This window comes from Moschus berezovskii, chromosome 16 (genome assembly GCF_049115385.1).
Source record: "Moschus berezovskii isolate FMDL1 chromosome 16, NW_MosBer_1.0, whole genome shotgun sequence".
Taxonomy (NCBI): Eukaryota; Metazoa; Chordata; class Mammalia; order Artiodactyla; family Moschidae; genus Moschus; species Moschus berezovskii.
In genome coordinates, this window is record NC_142475.1 from 84,799,949 (window position 1) to 84,815,926 (window position 15,978).

The 15,978-nt window shown below is 40.3% G+C and overlaps 1 pseudogene; it reads right to left on the reverse strand.

Moving 5' to 3' along the window:
• Window positions 1–8,665: 8,665 nt before the first annotated feature.
• Window positions 8,666–9,210, reverse strand: LOC129560302 (protein UXT pseudogene; annotated as a pseudogene).
• Between the last annotated feature and the right edge of the window lie 6,768 nt (window positions 9,211–15,978).

Below are 15,978 nucleotides of genomic sequence, written 5' to 3' on the forward strand. Positions count from 1 at the left end.
TGACACTGTTTCCACTGTTTCCCCATCTATTTCCCATGAAGTGATGGGACCGGATTCCATGATCTTAGTTTTCTGAATGTTGAGCTTCAAGTCAACTTTTTCACTCTCCTCTTTCACTTTCATCAAGAGGCTCTTTAGTTCTTCTTCACTTTCTGCTGTAAGGGTGGTATCATCTGTATATTTGAGGTTATTGATATTTCTCCCGGTAATCATGATTCCAGCTTGTGCTTCCTCCAGCCCAACATTTCTCACGATATACTCTGCATATAAGTTAAATGAGCAGGGTGGCATACTCCCTTTGCCATTTGGAACCAGTCTGTTGTTCCATGTCCAGTTCTAACTGTTGCTTCCTGACCTGCATACAGGTTTCTCAACAGGCAGGTCAGGTGGTCTGGTATGCCCATCTCTTTCAGAATTTTCCACATTCATTGTGATCCACACAGTTAAAGGCTTTGGCAATATCATGTAGCATTTTGCTTGTCTATGTAGCCTATTGTACTTACCATAATGTTCTCCAGGTTCATTTTCATGTTCTCATGAGTGACATTTCCTTTTAAGAAAAAAGCCTATATAGTATCCTATTATATATATGTGCTACACATCCTGGAGAAGGAAATGGCAACTCACTCCATTATTCTTGCCTGGGAAATCACATGGATAGAAGAGCCTAGTGGGCCACAGTCCATGATGTCACAAAAGAGTTGACACAACATAGTGACTGAACACACACACACACTTCCCACAGGATTTATCCATATATATTATTGCCATATTCTAGTTATTGTGAATCAATATGAATGCAGATATCTCTTCAGCATAATTGATTTTAATTCCTTTGGGTATGTACCTAGAAATGGAAGTGATGAATCAAAAGTAGTTCTAGTGTTAATTTTTTGAGAAATCTCCATTCTATTTTCTATAATTGTTTCATCAGTTTACAAGAATTTCCTTTTTTTCCACATCTTTACCAACACTTGATATTTTTGTATTTTTGATAATTACCTTATAGTTGTGATATCTCACTGCTGTTTTGATTTGCATTTTCCTGATGACTAGCGACTTTTAACACTTTTTCATTTACGTATCGGTCACTGTTTTATTCTTTTGAGAAATTTCCTTTGCCCATTTTAAAATTAGGGTTTTTTATTTTTTTACTATTAAATAATGCAAGTTCCTTATGATATCCCATATAGGGATATCAACCCCTTATCAGACATGTGGCTGCAAATATTTTCTCCATCCGTTGGTTGCTTTTCACTCTTGATTGGTTCCTTAGTTGTGCGTGTTTTTTTTTATTTTTTTTTATTAACACAACCCCACATGTGTACTTTTGCTTTGGGTGTCGTACTTAAAAAATCATTACCGAGACCAAAGCCAAGATTTTTCTGTGTTTTCTTCAAGTAGTTTTGTTTGTTTGTTTGTTTCAGGTCTCATATTTAAGTCTAATCCATTTGAGTTTTATTGTTTTTATACTGTGAGATAAGGATCTGATTTTATCTTCTGCCTGTGGTTATCCAGGGTACGCAAGCCATTACTGAAGAAACCGTCCTATATCTTGACACCCTTGTGAAAGTTCAGTAGACTGTGTGTAGGCGGGTGGCTTATTTCTGACTTGGAAATCAGGAATTGAATGATCTGCAGTTCTATTCCTCTTGCTCAAGGTAACTTAGGATATTATTATTATTACTGATCTGTATGAGCTTTTATGCAAGAGCTGTTTTTTAATTTACTCAGAGGGCTGTATAAGTAGCCACAAAACACACAAGGCTCCATCTTACAGTAATTTTCTTTCTCTGTACATATGAGTTTGTCAGTGTGAAATATGAGCAGTAAAAATGAGAATATATATCTAAACACAAGAGTTCCAATTGTTTCATATTCTTTTCATTTTAAGTTGCTATTTTCCTTTCAGTCATTCCAAGAAGCGTGTCTTGGTACTTTATTGTGATTTTAATTTCTTGCTTCCCAGTTGCTAATTTTGTAGAGCACTGTTTTTCCTGCTCGTATTGACCATTTACATATCTTCTTTTGTGATATTGCTGTTCATGTACTTTGCATATTTAAAAGTAGAGATTTAAAAGTATATAATGCACATTGTATATATATATATACATATATATATCAGTTTAGTTCAATTCAGTTGCTCAGTCGTGTCTGACTCTCTGCGACCCCATGAATCACAGCACGCCAGGCCTCCCTGTCCATCACCAACTCCCGGAGTTCACTCAAACTCACCTCCATCGTGTCCCTGATGCCATCCAGCCATCTCATTCTCTGTTATCCCCTTCTCCTCCTGCCCCCAATCCCTCCCAGCATCAGAGTCTTTTCCAGTGAGTCAACTCTTCGCATGAGGTGGCCAAAGTATTGGAGTTTCAGCTTTAACAACAGTCCTTCCAGTGAACACCCAGGATTGATCTCCTTTAGAATGGACTGGTTGGATCTCCTTGCAGTCCAAGGGACTCTCAAGAGTTTTCTGAATGTTGAGCTTTAAGCCAACTTTTTCACTCTCCTCTTTCACTTTCATCAAAAGGCTTTTTAGTTCCTCTTCACTTTGTGCCATAAGGGTGGTGTCATCTGCATATCTGAGGTTATTGATATTTCTCCCGGCAATCTTGATTCCAGCCTGTGCTTCTTCCATCCCAGCGTTCCTCATGATGTACTCTGCATATAAATTAAATAAGCAAGGTGACAATATACAACCTTGACGTATTCCTTTTCCTGGTTGGAACCAGTCCGTTGTTCCATGATATATATATAACTTTCTCCTTGCTCATGAATTGCCATTTTGTTTTTTAAAATGGTGACATCTGATGGGGCATGCTCAGTCAGGTCTGACTCTTTGCAACCCCATGGACTGTAGCCTGCTAGACTCCTCTGTCTATGGGATTCCCCAGGCAAGAATACTGGAGTGGGTTGCTATGCCTTCCTCCAGGGGATCTTCACATCTCAGGATTGAACTCGCATCTCCTGTGTCATAGGCATATTCTTTACCCACTGAATCACCTGGATGCAGGTAGGTGGGTGTTTGATATCCCAAGTTGCTACAATATATTATCTAAAATATCTGGTTTTCAGGACTTCCCTTGTAGTCCAGTGGTTAAGAATCCACCTGCCAATGCAAGGGATGCAGATTCATCTGTGGTCCTTTAAGATCCCACATTCTGTGAGGCAGTTAAGCCCATGTGCCACCACTACTGAAGCCCAAGCTCTCTAGAGCCGGTGTTCCACAACTACTGAAGTCTGTGTGCCCTAGAGCTGGTGCTGTGTAACAAGAGAAACTACAGCAAGAAGAAGCCTACACACCACAACTAGCTCACCACAACTAGAGAAAGTCTGAATGCAACAATGATGACCCAGCACAGCTAGAAATAAAAATAAATTAATAGAATGTCCTATTTTCAATAAAAAATTAGGAGATGGTCAAAAAATATATGACACATACAAAGGATGAAATAGAGGCATCAGAAATTGAAAGGTTTAAAATCTTTATAAAGTCTTTTTTTTTCATTATTTTTCTTATTTTATGCTTATTGGATCATATCTAACAAATATTGACCTACTCAAACATTTAAAAATAGATATTAACTTGTAAGTCTGTGAATAATTTCATGTTAATTTTAGGGTGCTGTGTTGGTCTTGTGTTGGTAGTAGGTTTCTTTTTGTTTTTTCTTTTCTCGTGGATACCCCATTGAAACAGCATAATTAGTTTAAACTTTGTTTCTTAACCATTGAATTATCTTGAAATCTTTGTAAAAGTTAATGTGTTTGAGTTATTTTCTGGATGTTCTATTATGTTTTTGGACATGCGTGCATGCTCAGTTGCTTCAATTCAGTTCAGTTCAGTTCAATCCCTCAGTCGTGTCTGACTCTTTCTGACCCCATGAGTCACAGCACGCCACGCCTCCCTGTCCATTACCAACTCCCAGAGTTCACTCAAACTCACCTTCACTGAGTCCGTGATGCCATCCAGCCGTCTCATTTTCTGTCATCCCCTTCTCCTCCCAGCATCAGAGTCTTTTCCAGTGAGTCAACTCTTCGAATGAGGTGGCCAAATTATTGGAGTTTCAGCTTTACCATCAGTCCTTCCAATGAACACCCAGGATTGATCTCCTTTAAAATGGACTGGTTGGATCTCCTTGCAGTCCAAGGGACTCTCAGGAGTCTTCTCCAACACCACAGTTCAAAAGCATAAATTCTTCAGCAATCAGCTTTCTTCACAGTCCAACTTTCACATACATACATGACCACTGGAAAAACCATAGCCTTAACTAGATGGACCTTTGTTGGCAAAGTAATGTCTCTGCTTTTTAATATGCTCTCTAGGCTGGTCATAGCTTTCCTTCCAAGGAGTAAGTGTCTTTTAATTTCATGGCTGAAATCAGCATCTGCAGTGATTTTGGAGCCCCCCCAAAATAAAGTCTAACACTGTTTCCACTGTTTCCCCATCTATGATGTTTCCCCATCTATGATGGGACAAGATGCCATGATCTTAGTTTTCTGAATGCTGTGTTTCAAGCCAACTTTTTCACTCTCCTCTTTTACTTTCATCACGAGGCTTTTTAGTTCCTCTTCACTTTCTGCCTAAGGGTGGTGTCATCTGCATATCTGAGGTTATTGATATTTCTCCCAGCAATCTTCATTCCAGCTGTGCTTCTTGCATCCCAGCGTTCCTTATGATGTATTCTGCATATAAGTTAAATAAGTAAGGTGACAATATACAGCCTTGACGTATTCCTTTTCCTATTTGGAACCAGTCTGCTGTTCAATGTCCAGTTCTAACTGTTGCTTCCTCACCTACATACAGGTTTCTCGAGGCTGGTCAGGTGGTCTTGTATTCCCATCTCTTTCAGAATTTTCCACAGTTTATTTATTGTGATCCACACAGTCAAAGGCTTTGGCATAGTCAATGAAGCAGAAATAGATGTTTTTCTGGAACTCTCTTGCTTTTTCTATAATCCAAGGGATATTGGCACTTTGATCTCTGGTTCCTCGGTCTTTTCTAAAACCAGCTTGAACATCTGGAAGTTCACGGTTCACGTATTGCTGAAGCTTGGCTTGGAGAATTTTGAGCATGACTTTACTAGAGTGTGAGATGAGTGCAACTGTGTGGTAGCTTGAGCATTCTTTCGCATTCCCTTTCTTTGGAATTGGAATGAAGACTGACCTCTTCCAGTCCTGTGGCCACTGCTGAGTTTTCCAAATTTGCTGGCATTTTCTTTCAGAATCATCTTTCAGGATTTGAAATAGCTCAACTTGAATTCCATCACCTCCACTAGCTTTGTTCATAGTGATGCTTTCTAAGGCCCAGTTGACTTCACATTCCAAGATGCCTGGCTCTAGGTGAGTGATCACACCATCATGATTATCTTGGCAGTGAAGATTTTTTTTTGTACGGTTCTTCTGTGTATTCTGGCCACCTCTTCTTAATATCTTCTGCTTCTCTTAGGACCATAACATCTCTGTCCTTTTTCGAGCCCAAGTTTGCATGAAATTCTCCCTTGGTATCTCTAATTTTCTTGAAGAGATCTCTTGTCTTTCCCATTCTGTTGTTTTCCTCTATTTCTTTGCATTGATCACTGAAGAAGGCTTTCTTATCTCTCCTTGCTCTTCTTTGGAACTCTTCATTCAGATGCTTATATCTTTCCTTTTCTCCTTTGCTTTTCACTTCTCTTCTTTTCACAGCTATTTGTAATGCTGTCAGATCTAGGCCCTTAAATCTATTTCTCACTTCCACTGTATAATCATAAGGGATTTGATTTAGGTCATATCTGAATGGTCTAGTGATTTTCCCTACTTTCTTCAATTTAAGTCTAAATTTGGCAATAAGGAGTTCATGATGTGAGCCACAGTCAGCTCCTGGTCTTGTTATTGCTAACTGTATAGAGCTTCTCCGTCTTTGGCTGCAAAGAATATAATCAATCTGATTTCGGTGTTGACCATCTGGTGATGTCCATGTCTTCTCTTGTGTTGTTGAAAGAGGGTGTTTGCTATGACCAGTGCATTCTCTTGGCAAAACTCTATTCACCTTTGCCCTGCTTCATTCCATGCTCCAAGGTCAAATTTGCCTTTTACTCCTGGTGTTTCTTGACTTCCTACTTTTGCATTCCAGTCCCCTATAATGAAAAGGACATTGTTTTTGGGTGTTAATTCTGCAAGGTCTTGTAGGTCTTCATAGAACCGTTCAACTTCTGCTTCTTCAGCATTACTGGTTGGGGCGTAGGCTTGGATTACTGTAATATTGAATGGTTTGCCTTGGAAACGAACAGAGATCATTCTGTCGTTTTTGAGATTTTATCCAAGTACTGCATTTCGAACTCTTTTGTTGACCATAATGGCTACTCCATTTCTTCTAAGGGATTCCTGCCCACAGTAGTAGATATAATGGTCATCCGAGTTAAATTCACCCATTCCAGTCCATTTTAGTTCACTGATTCCTAGAATGTCTACATTCACTCTTGCCATCTCCTGTTTGACCACTTCCAATTTGCCTTGATTCATGGACCTCACATTCGAGTTTCCTCTGTAATATTGCTCTTTCCAGCATCGGACATTGCTTCTATCACCAGTCAATTCCACAACTGGGTATTGTTTTTGCTTTGGCTCCGTCTGTTCATTCTTTCTGGAGTTATTTCTCCACTGATGTCCAGTAGCATACTGGGCACCTACCGACCTGGGGAATTCCTCATTCAGTATCCTATCATTTTGCCTTTTGATACTGTTCATGGGGTTCTCAAGACAAGAATACTGAAGTGGTTTGCTATTCCCTTCTCCAGTGGACCACATTCTGTCTGACCTCTCCACCATGACCCGCCCATCTTGGGTGGCCCCACACGGCATGGCTTAGTTTCATTGAGTTAGACAAGGCTGTGGTCCATGTGATCAGATCAACTAGTTTTCTGTGATTATGATTTCAGTGTGTCTGTCCTCTGATGTCTTCTCATAATCCCTACTGTCTTATTTGGGTTTCTCTTACCTTGGTCGTGGGGTATCTCTTCACGGCTGCTCCAGCATAGCGCAGCCACTGCTCCTTACCTTGGACGAGGGGTATCTCCTCATGGCCCCCCTCCTGACCTTGAAGGTGGAGTAGCTCCTCTCGGCCCTCCTGTGCCCACGCAGCCACTGCCAATTGAACGTGGGGTAGCTCCTCTCGGCTGCCGCCCCTGGTCTCCGGAGTGCAGTAGCTCCTCTTGGCCACCACCCCTGGCCTCGGACGTGGGGTAGCTTCTCTCGGCCACGCTTCTTTGCGTGGTCGGTCGTGCCTCCTGGTGTTGCGTCTGCGTGCTCAGAGCCGGTGTCGCATTCAGATGCTTATATCTGTCCTTTTCTCCTTTGCTTTTCACTTCTCACAGTTATTTCTAAGGCCTTCTCAGACAGCTATTTTGCTTTTTTGCATTTATTTTCCATGGGGGTGGTCTTGATCCCTGTCTCCTGTACAATGTCACGAACCTCCATCCATAGTTCATCAGGCACTCTATCAGATCTAGTCCCTTAAATCTATTTCTCACTTTCACTGTGTTGTCATAAGGGATTAAGTCATATCTGAATGGTCTAGTGATTTTCCCTACTTTCTTCAATTTAATTTTGAGTTTGTCAATAAGAAGTTCATGATCTGAGCCACAGTCAGCTCCTGGTCTTGTTTTTGATGACTGTATACAGCTTCTCCATCTTTGGCTGTAAAGAATATAATCAATCTGATTTCGGTGTTGACCATCTGGTGATGTCCATGTGTTAAGTCTTCTTTTGTGTTGTTGAAAGAGGGTGTTTGCTATGACCAGTGCATTCTCTTGGCAAAACTCTATTAGCCTTTGCCCTGCTTCATTCTGTGCTCCAAGGCCAAATTTGCCTGTTACTCCAGGTTTCTCTTGACTTCCTACTTTTGCATTCCAGTCCCCTATGATGAAATGGACATTTTTAGGTATTGCTTAGTGGTGTCCAGCTCTTTGTAATCCCGTGGACTCTAGCCCACCTGCTTTTTTGCCCACAGAATTTTCCAGGTGAGAATACTGGAGCAGATTGCCATTTCCTTTTCCAGGGGATCTTTCCGACCCAGAGACTGAACCCGTGTCTCCTGTGTTTACTGCATTGGCAGGCAGATTCTTTACCACTGCGCCACCTGAGAAACCCATTTAAGTCATGAGTGAGTGAAAGTCACTCAGTTATGTCCAACTCTTTGTGACCTTATGGGTTATAAAGTCCATGGATTCTCCAGACAAGAATATGAAAGTGGGTAATTGTTCCCTTCTCCAGGGGATCTTCCCAACCCTGAATTGAATCCAGGTCTTGCAGGCAGATTCTTTACCAGTTGAGTCACCAGGAAAGAAAAAGAATACTGAAATGGGTAGCCTATCTCTGCTCCAGCCAATTTTCCCAACCCAGGAATTGAACTGGGGTCTCCTGCATTACAGGTAGATTCTTTAGCAGCTGAGCTACCAGGGAAATGCCATTTAAGTCATACTTGCATTTTATTTCTTATTCATTTGAAAAATTTGTCTCTTCTCTATCATACTTTCTTGTCCTTCATCCATACCTCCTCTGTTCCTTATTATTTCTAGCTAATACTTTTTCAATTCTGTTTAAGATAGCCAAAAACCAGTTTTTTGTTTCATTGATTTTTCTATTGTTTTTCCATCTTCTGTTTCAAAGATTTTTTTTTTTTTTTTTGACATTCAGGCTCTTTAATGTCAGCGGAGGTAGGAAGAAGTCAGTGCTGAGTCTCTGGGAAATTCTGCAGACCTTTTAGCTCTCTAAGACCCTCTAGCAACAGGTGGATATGGGCCTTGATATTCATGGAGTCCTTGGTGAGGTTGTCGCTGAGCTCTGTGAGGAGACTGATTTTACGATCAATGAACTTGAGAGCTTCTGCCAGTGTCAACTCCAGGAAAAAACCATATCCAAGGGCCACATAGATCCGTGAAGTGTCTGGGACCACTGTGTCAACAAAGAAACTACAGCCCAAATCCACCTGCATATATAACTCCGAGTGATTAGCTTCCTGGAGTCGCTCAATGACATTTCTCAGTTGAAGGTATTTGGCCAGCTGCTCATATACCTTGTCGCGATGGTCCAGGACCTTTTGCAAGTCCCGCTGCAGCACATCAGAGATGAAAGCCTCGTAGTGCAGCACTTCCTCCGCTGTGGCTTCCACCGCCCGCCTTTTAGGGGGCGTCGCCATGATGGACTCCTGAGAGCCGCCGGCAAAAAGAACTGTCAGTAAGACTCAATGATTTTTTATCTTAACTTTATTATTTCCTATTTTTAACTTGCTTGCTGCTTCAGTTCAGTTCAGTTCAGTTCAGTCCCTCAGTTGTGTCCGACTCTTTGTGACCCCATGAATTGAAGCACGCCAGGCCTCCCTGTCCATCACCAACTCCCGGAGTTCACTCAAACTCATGTCCACAGAGTCAGTGATGCCATCCAGCCATCTCATCCTCTGTCTTCCCCTTTTCCTTACCCCAATCCTTACCAGCATTAGGGTCTTTTCCAGTTAGTCAACTCTTCACATGAGGTGGCCAAAGTATTGGAGTTTCAGCCTCAGCATCAGTCCTTCCAATGAACACCCAGGACTGGTCTTCTTTAGGATAGACTGGTTGTCTCTAATTTTTCTACCTCTCTGAATCAAAACCTTTGATAATTGCTTCTAGATACTATTGAATTTCTAATATAGGTATTTTATGGTTCTAATTTCTCTCTAAGGACTTTTCATGCTTCCCAGATGAATAAAACATACAGTGTAAGTCTTTTGCTCTCTGGTTTAATTCACTAAGCATGGTATCCACTGAATCCATCAATGTTTTTGCAAATGGTGTGATTTTTAATGGCTCAGTAGTATTCTACTATGTGTGTGTGTATGTATGTGTATTTCACATCTTCTTTATCCCTTCATCTGTTGATGGGCACTTAGGCTGCTTCCATATGTTGGCTACTGTAAGTAATGGTGCAATGAACACTGGGATGCATATACTTTTTTGAATTAGTGTTTTCATTTTAGGGGTACTGGAAAAGAGTGATGCTAGGAAGGATTGGGGGTGGGAGGAGACGGGGACGACAGAGAGTGAGATGGCTGGATGGCATCACCGACTCGATGGACATGAGTTTGAGTGAACTCCGGGAGTTGGTGATGGACAGGGAGGCCTTGCCTGCTGTGATTCATGGGGTCGTGGAGAGTCAGACATGACTGAGAGACTGAACTGAACTGAACTGAACTGAACTGAACTGATATTGTGGAAAATTCTGAAAAAGATGGGAATACCAGATCACCTGACCTGCCTCTTGAGAAACCTTTAAGCAGGTCAGGAAGCAACAGTTAGAACTGGACATGGAACAACAGACTGGTTTCAAATAGGAAAAGGAGGACATCAAGGTTGTATATTGTCACTATGCTTATTTAACTTATATGCAGAGTACATCATGAGGAACGCTGGGCTGGAAGAAGCACAAGCTGTAATCAAGATTGCCGGGAGAAATATCAATAACCTCAAATACGCAGATGACAACACCCTTATGGCAGAAAGTGAAGAAGAACTAAAGAGCCTCTTGATGAAAGTGAAAGAGGAGAGTGAAAAAGTTGGCTTAAAGCTCAGCATTCAGAAAACTAAGATCATGGCATCCAGTCCCATCACTTCATGGGAAATAGATGGGGAAACAGTGGAAACAGTGGCTGATTTTATATTTCTGGGCTCCAAAATCACTGTGGATGGTGATTGCAGCTATGAAATTAAAAGACGATTGCTCCTTGGAAGGAAAGTTTTGACCAACCTATACAGCATGTTACAAAGCAGAGACATTACTTTGCCAACAAATGTCCGTCTAGTCAAGACTATTGTTTTTCCAGTAGTCAGGTATGAATGTGAGAGTTGGACTATAAAGAAAGCTGAGAGCAGAAGAATTGATGCTTTTGAACTGTGGTGTTGGAGAAGACTCTTGAGGGTCCCGTGAGATCCAATCAGTCCTTCCTAAAGGAGATTAGTCCTGGGTGTTTATTGGAGTGACTGATGTTGAAGCTGAAACTGCAATACTTTGGCCACCTGATGTGGAGAGCTGACTTGTTTGAAAAGACCGTGATGCTGGCAAAGATTGGGGGCACGAGGAGAAAGGGTTGACAGATTATGAGATGGTCGGTAGGCATCACTGACTCGATGGACATGAGTTTAGGTGTACTCCGGGAGTTGGTGATGGATAGGGAAGCCTGGCGTGCTGCAGTTCATGGGGTGGCAAAGAGTCGGACACGACTGAGTGACTAAACTGAACTGAACTGGTTCTCAGAAATGGTGGTGGTGTTTTACTTACGTAGTTGTGTACAACTCTTGAGATCCTGTGGCCTGTAGCCTGCCACATTCCTCTGTCAACGGAATTCTCCAGGCAAAAATACTGGAGATACTCAGTAGAATTGCTAAATCCTATGGTGTCAGACTTTATTTTTTTGGGCTCCAAAATCACTGCAGATGCTGATTGCAGTCATGAAATTAAAAGATGCTTACTCCTCGGAAGGAAAGTTATGACCAACCTAGATAGCATATTACAAAGCAGAGACATTACTTTGCCAACAAAGGTCTGTCTAGTAAAGGCTATGATTTTTCCCGTGGTCATGTATGGATGTGAGTTAGACTGTGAAGAAAGCTGATCGCCGAAGAATCGATGCTTTTGAACTGTGGTGCTGGAGAAGACTCTTGAGAGTCCCTTGGACTGCAAGGAGATCCAACCAGTACATTCTAAAGGAGATCAATCCTGGGTGTTCATTGGAAGGACTGATGCTAAAGCTGAAACTCCGATAATTTGGCCACCTCATGCGACGAGTTGACTCACTGGAAAAGACTCTAATGCTGGGAGGGATTGGGGGCAGGAGGAGAAGGGGACGACAGAGAATGAGATGGCTGGATGGCATCACCGGCTCGATGGATATGAGTTTGAGTGAACTCCGGGAGTTGGTGATGGACAGGGAGGCCTGGCGTGCTGTGATTCATGGGGTCGCAAAGTGTCGGACACGACTGAGAGACTGAACTGAACTGAACTGAACTGATGGTAGTTCTACATTTAGTTTTTTCAGGAACATCCATACTGTTTTCCATAGTGTAGGCTCCAAACTACAAAAAAAAAAAATAAAAAATCAAAAAACATACAAACAAAAAAGCTGCAAATGATGTACTAAGTTTTTGTTTTCTCTACATTCTTGTCAACATTTGTTATTTGTGGTCTTTTGAAGGGAGCCATTCTGATAGGTGTGAGTGAAGTTCTACCTCATTGTGGGTTTGATATACATTTTCCTGATGGTTAGTGATGTTGAGCATTTTTTCATGTGCCATTTGGCCATCTGTATGTCTTCTCAGGTCTTCTACCCTGAAAATGTCTATTCAGGTCATCTGCCCATTATTTACTTAGGTTGTTTGTTTTTTGATATTGAGTTGTATGAGCCATTTTGATGTAGATTATATGAACAAACTGATGTCTTTTACATTGCTGTTGGAAGTATATATTGATACAAATACTTCAGAAATAAGTTTTATCTAGTTTTATCTAAACATTCACATGATCTCAATTCTTAGGTTCACCTCCTAGATGTGTACCCAAGAAATAGTTGACACGTGTACAATTGGAATTGTGTACTAGTCCTTGTAGTAGACTCTCAGTAGCCTGTAAAATGTGGAACCACCCAGAAATCTGTGAACCAACATCAACTCTGAAGTACTACAATGAACACTGCCTAAGACCATAGGTTTCCGCCAAAATACTGCAGAATTCAGCACTGATGACTTGCAGAACAAAAAGCTCCAGGGAGAAAGGATGACCATATTTGTTTTGTGATGGGAAATAATTTATGAGGAATGTCAGAGAAGGTACATTTCTTTAGTCACTTGAGAAGAAATTCTCAAAATTTTAATGGAAATTTTATCTAGAGTTTGGATCCTGCTTTTTTAAGTTAGTAAAAATATGGCTCCCATTTATTGATTTTTTTAAACTGTTTTTCTATTTAATCCTTGAAACAATGAAGATGAGTTAAATAGGCTGAGAAATCTTGAGTAACTCATTTCAAGGTAAAACTGACAGCACAGCTTAGGTTGGAGATTGGGGTCTGTGCTTACCTAACAGCCATATGACTTAACTAAGCTGTCTTTATTCATTTTTCAGTGAATTACCTATAACTGGTTTTTCAGTCACTCAATTCATTTGAACTCTTCTGCTTATGTGATTTCCAGCTAATTAACAGTGATAATCAAATCACATGGTATACCTGAAGAATGTTTCATAAAGTACAGTGGATTGGAATTGGCTTGTAACAGGATGGAATTACCAATGTACCGGGTGGACTCATAGAGATACTTTCTTCACTATTTAACAGTGATACAGTCTGGCTCAATTCTTAAACCTGTCAGTATTCCTAAACCCTCAATTTATTTAATCTAGGCCTTGGATAATATTTTTCGGCTTCAACTTCAATATCAATTTTTTAAAGAAAACCTTACCTGAGCATTTCATATCTATCTTACTTGACACACACAGATACACACTTGACACACACAGATACACACACACACACACACACTTTTCTATGCTTTCTCTCTCAGATCTTGGGTATATTATCTAAAATCATACAGCTCACTTGTAAAGTGTGAATAATAATAGGACCCATCACAAAATGTACCTCACATAGTGGGTTTGATATAGAGTCTCATTTTTAGCACTTGATAGTTCAATGGTATCATTTTTATTATTGAATAAAACTGCCTGGTTCATTTTAGATATTCCATAAACATTTATTGAAAAAAAAAAAAAAAGAAATGAAGATTCCAAGTTCTGACTGTAGCCTGGTGATCCCATTCCTATAGATGAATTCTAACCCTTGTCAGAAATATCATTCTCTGGTCAGAGGAACCATAGGGGGAAGGGAAAGGCATTTGGTTGTCATTTTGGCAAAGTCTTCCCAAATTAATTTCTCTTCCCTTGAGAAAATAGCACAGAGATGAGTCACCCACTTGAATAAAACTAGTGTCTCTATATTGTAAGAATTGAAGTATTTAAGAAGATTTGCAAAGGTTTTTTGGTGAATAAACCACAAAGGCAATGATCTTCTTTGTGGCTAGCCATGGTCTTTAGTGAAATGATGAGAGAGGGCAGGTTGAGTCCCAAGGACCAAAATACCTGACCTTTCGTTGAGTGTAGATGCTCTGAAAAAAGTTGGAAGAAATGGTTTCGAGAAGTTTCTAACGCAAAGTACTTTTAATCCACTGCTAATTTTTATAATTGGATTTACTTTTTTTAGTGTTAGATTTGGTTATTATGTTCTTAGGGCCTGGAAGACCAAAGTGAAGTCACTCAGTCATGTCTGACTCTTGGCGATCCCATGGCCTGCCAGGCTCCTCCGTCCATGGGATTTTCCAGGTAAGAGTACTGGAGTGGGTTGCTGTTTCCTCCTCCAGGGTATCTTCCCGGCCCAGGGATTGAACTCAGGTCTCCCTCATTGCAGGCAGATGCTTTTACTGTCTGAGCCAAAACTTAAAATATTATAAACATCTATGTGTCTCAAAGAAATAGAAATGTGCTACAGCTGCTGAAATCTTTCCTCTCTCTCTAAACCCCAAATTCCTTTCAAATACAAAGTGCATACATCTTCTGTCTGGGCTAGGTTATTATTTGAACAAGTCAGGCCAGGATGAGAAGTTTTAGACAGGCTGTAATGCGAATTGATATATAAGAGAAGTACAGTTCTCTTTTTTGAAACTTTACTTCATGGTTTTCTTTTCTGAAAACACTTTGATTTTTTTTTCTTTTTTTGCAGTAAATTAACATGTTCATGACTCTGATTATACACACCTTGGGTTGAAGAAAACCCTGATGGATTTTAATATTATTGAGCATTCAAAGGACCAATAACCCTCAGTACTGAACTGGGCAAAAATAACTTTTTCTCTGATCATTTTGCATGTAAGAAAAACTTATGAATTATTTGTCATTATATTTTGTGTGTTGCTAATCTTAGTGGCTACAATAAAGAAGTTAAATAGTTTGGAATTCAAGTGCAGCACTTGTTGGCTATATTACAAAGCACCTGCTTCAAAATGTCTTTCTTGGATCACTCTGCAACATGTCCCTTTTCTTCTCTTTTTCCTCTTCCCTTTTTATCTTTTTCTTTCTTTGTTTCATCCTTTAACTTTTTCCCTCACCTCTCCTGTCTGTTTCTCTCCACATTTCCTGTCTGTCTCACCAAATGCTTTATAATACCAAATATTGGCCAAAAATAAATACATCCAACCAGTCCATTCTAAAGGAGATCAATCCTGGGTGTTCATTGGAGGGACTGATGCTAAAGCTGAAACTCCAATACTTTGGCCACCTCATGTAAAGAGTTGACTCACTGGAAAAGACTCTGATGTTGGGAAAGATTGGGGGCGGGAGGAGAAGAGGACGACAGAGAGTGAGATGGCTGAATGGCATCACCAACTGGATGGACATGAGTCTGAGTGAACTCCGGGAGTTGGTGATGGACAGGGAGCCCTGGCGTGCTGTGATTCATGGGGTCGCAGAGAGTTGGACACGACTGAGCAACTGAACTAACTAACTAACTAAGACTTCATTCTATGAAGTCTTTTGTTTTTTAAAGGTTATATTCCACTTACATTTATTTATTTATTTTGCTTTGGTCTGTATATTTTCTTTTCCTTTTTTAAAAAGAAAATAGTTTATTCATTTTAATTGGAGGCTAATTACTTTAAAATATTGTGGTGGTTTTTGCTATACATTAACGTGAATCAGCCACAGGTGTACCTGTGTCCTCCCATTTACAAAGTCTTTATTTGAATAATGAGTTAAATTTAAAGTTACTCTTTTCCCAGAAAATTCCACACCCAGTCATAAGTTGAAACTAGAAGTATTAAATTTCTTATGTATTGGAATATGGCTTTAGCAAATGAGTTAATGAAACAAATAATGAAAGGAAAATCCCCAAAAGTAAAAAAAAAAAAAAAAAGCAAGAATTAAATCTTTATG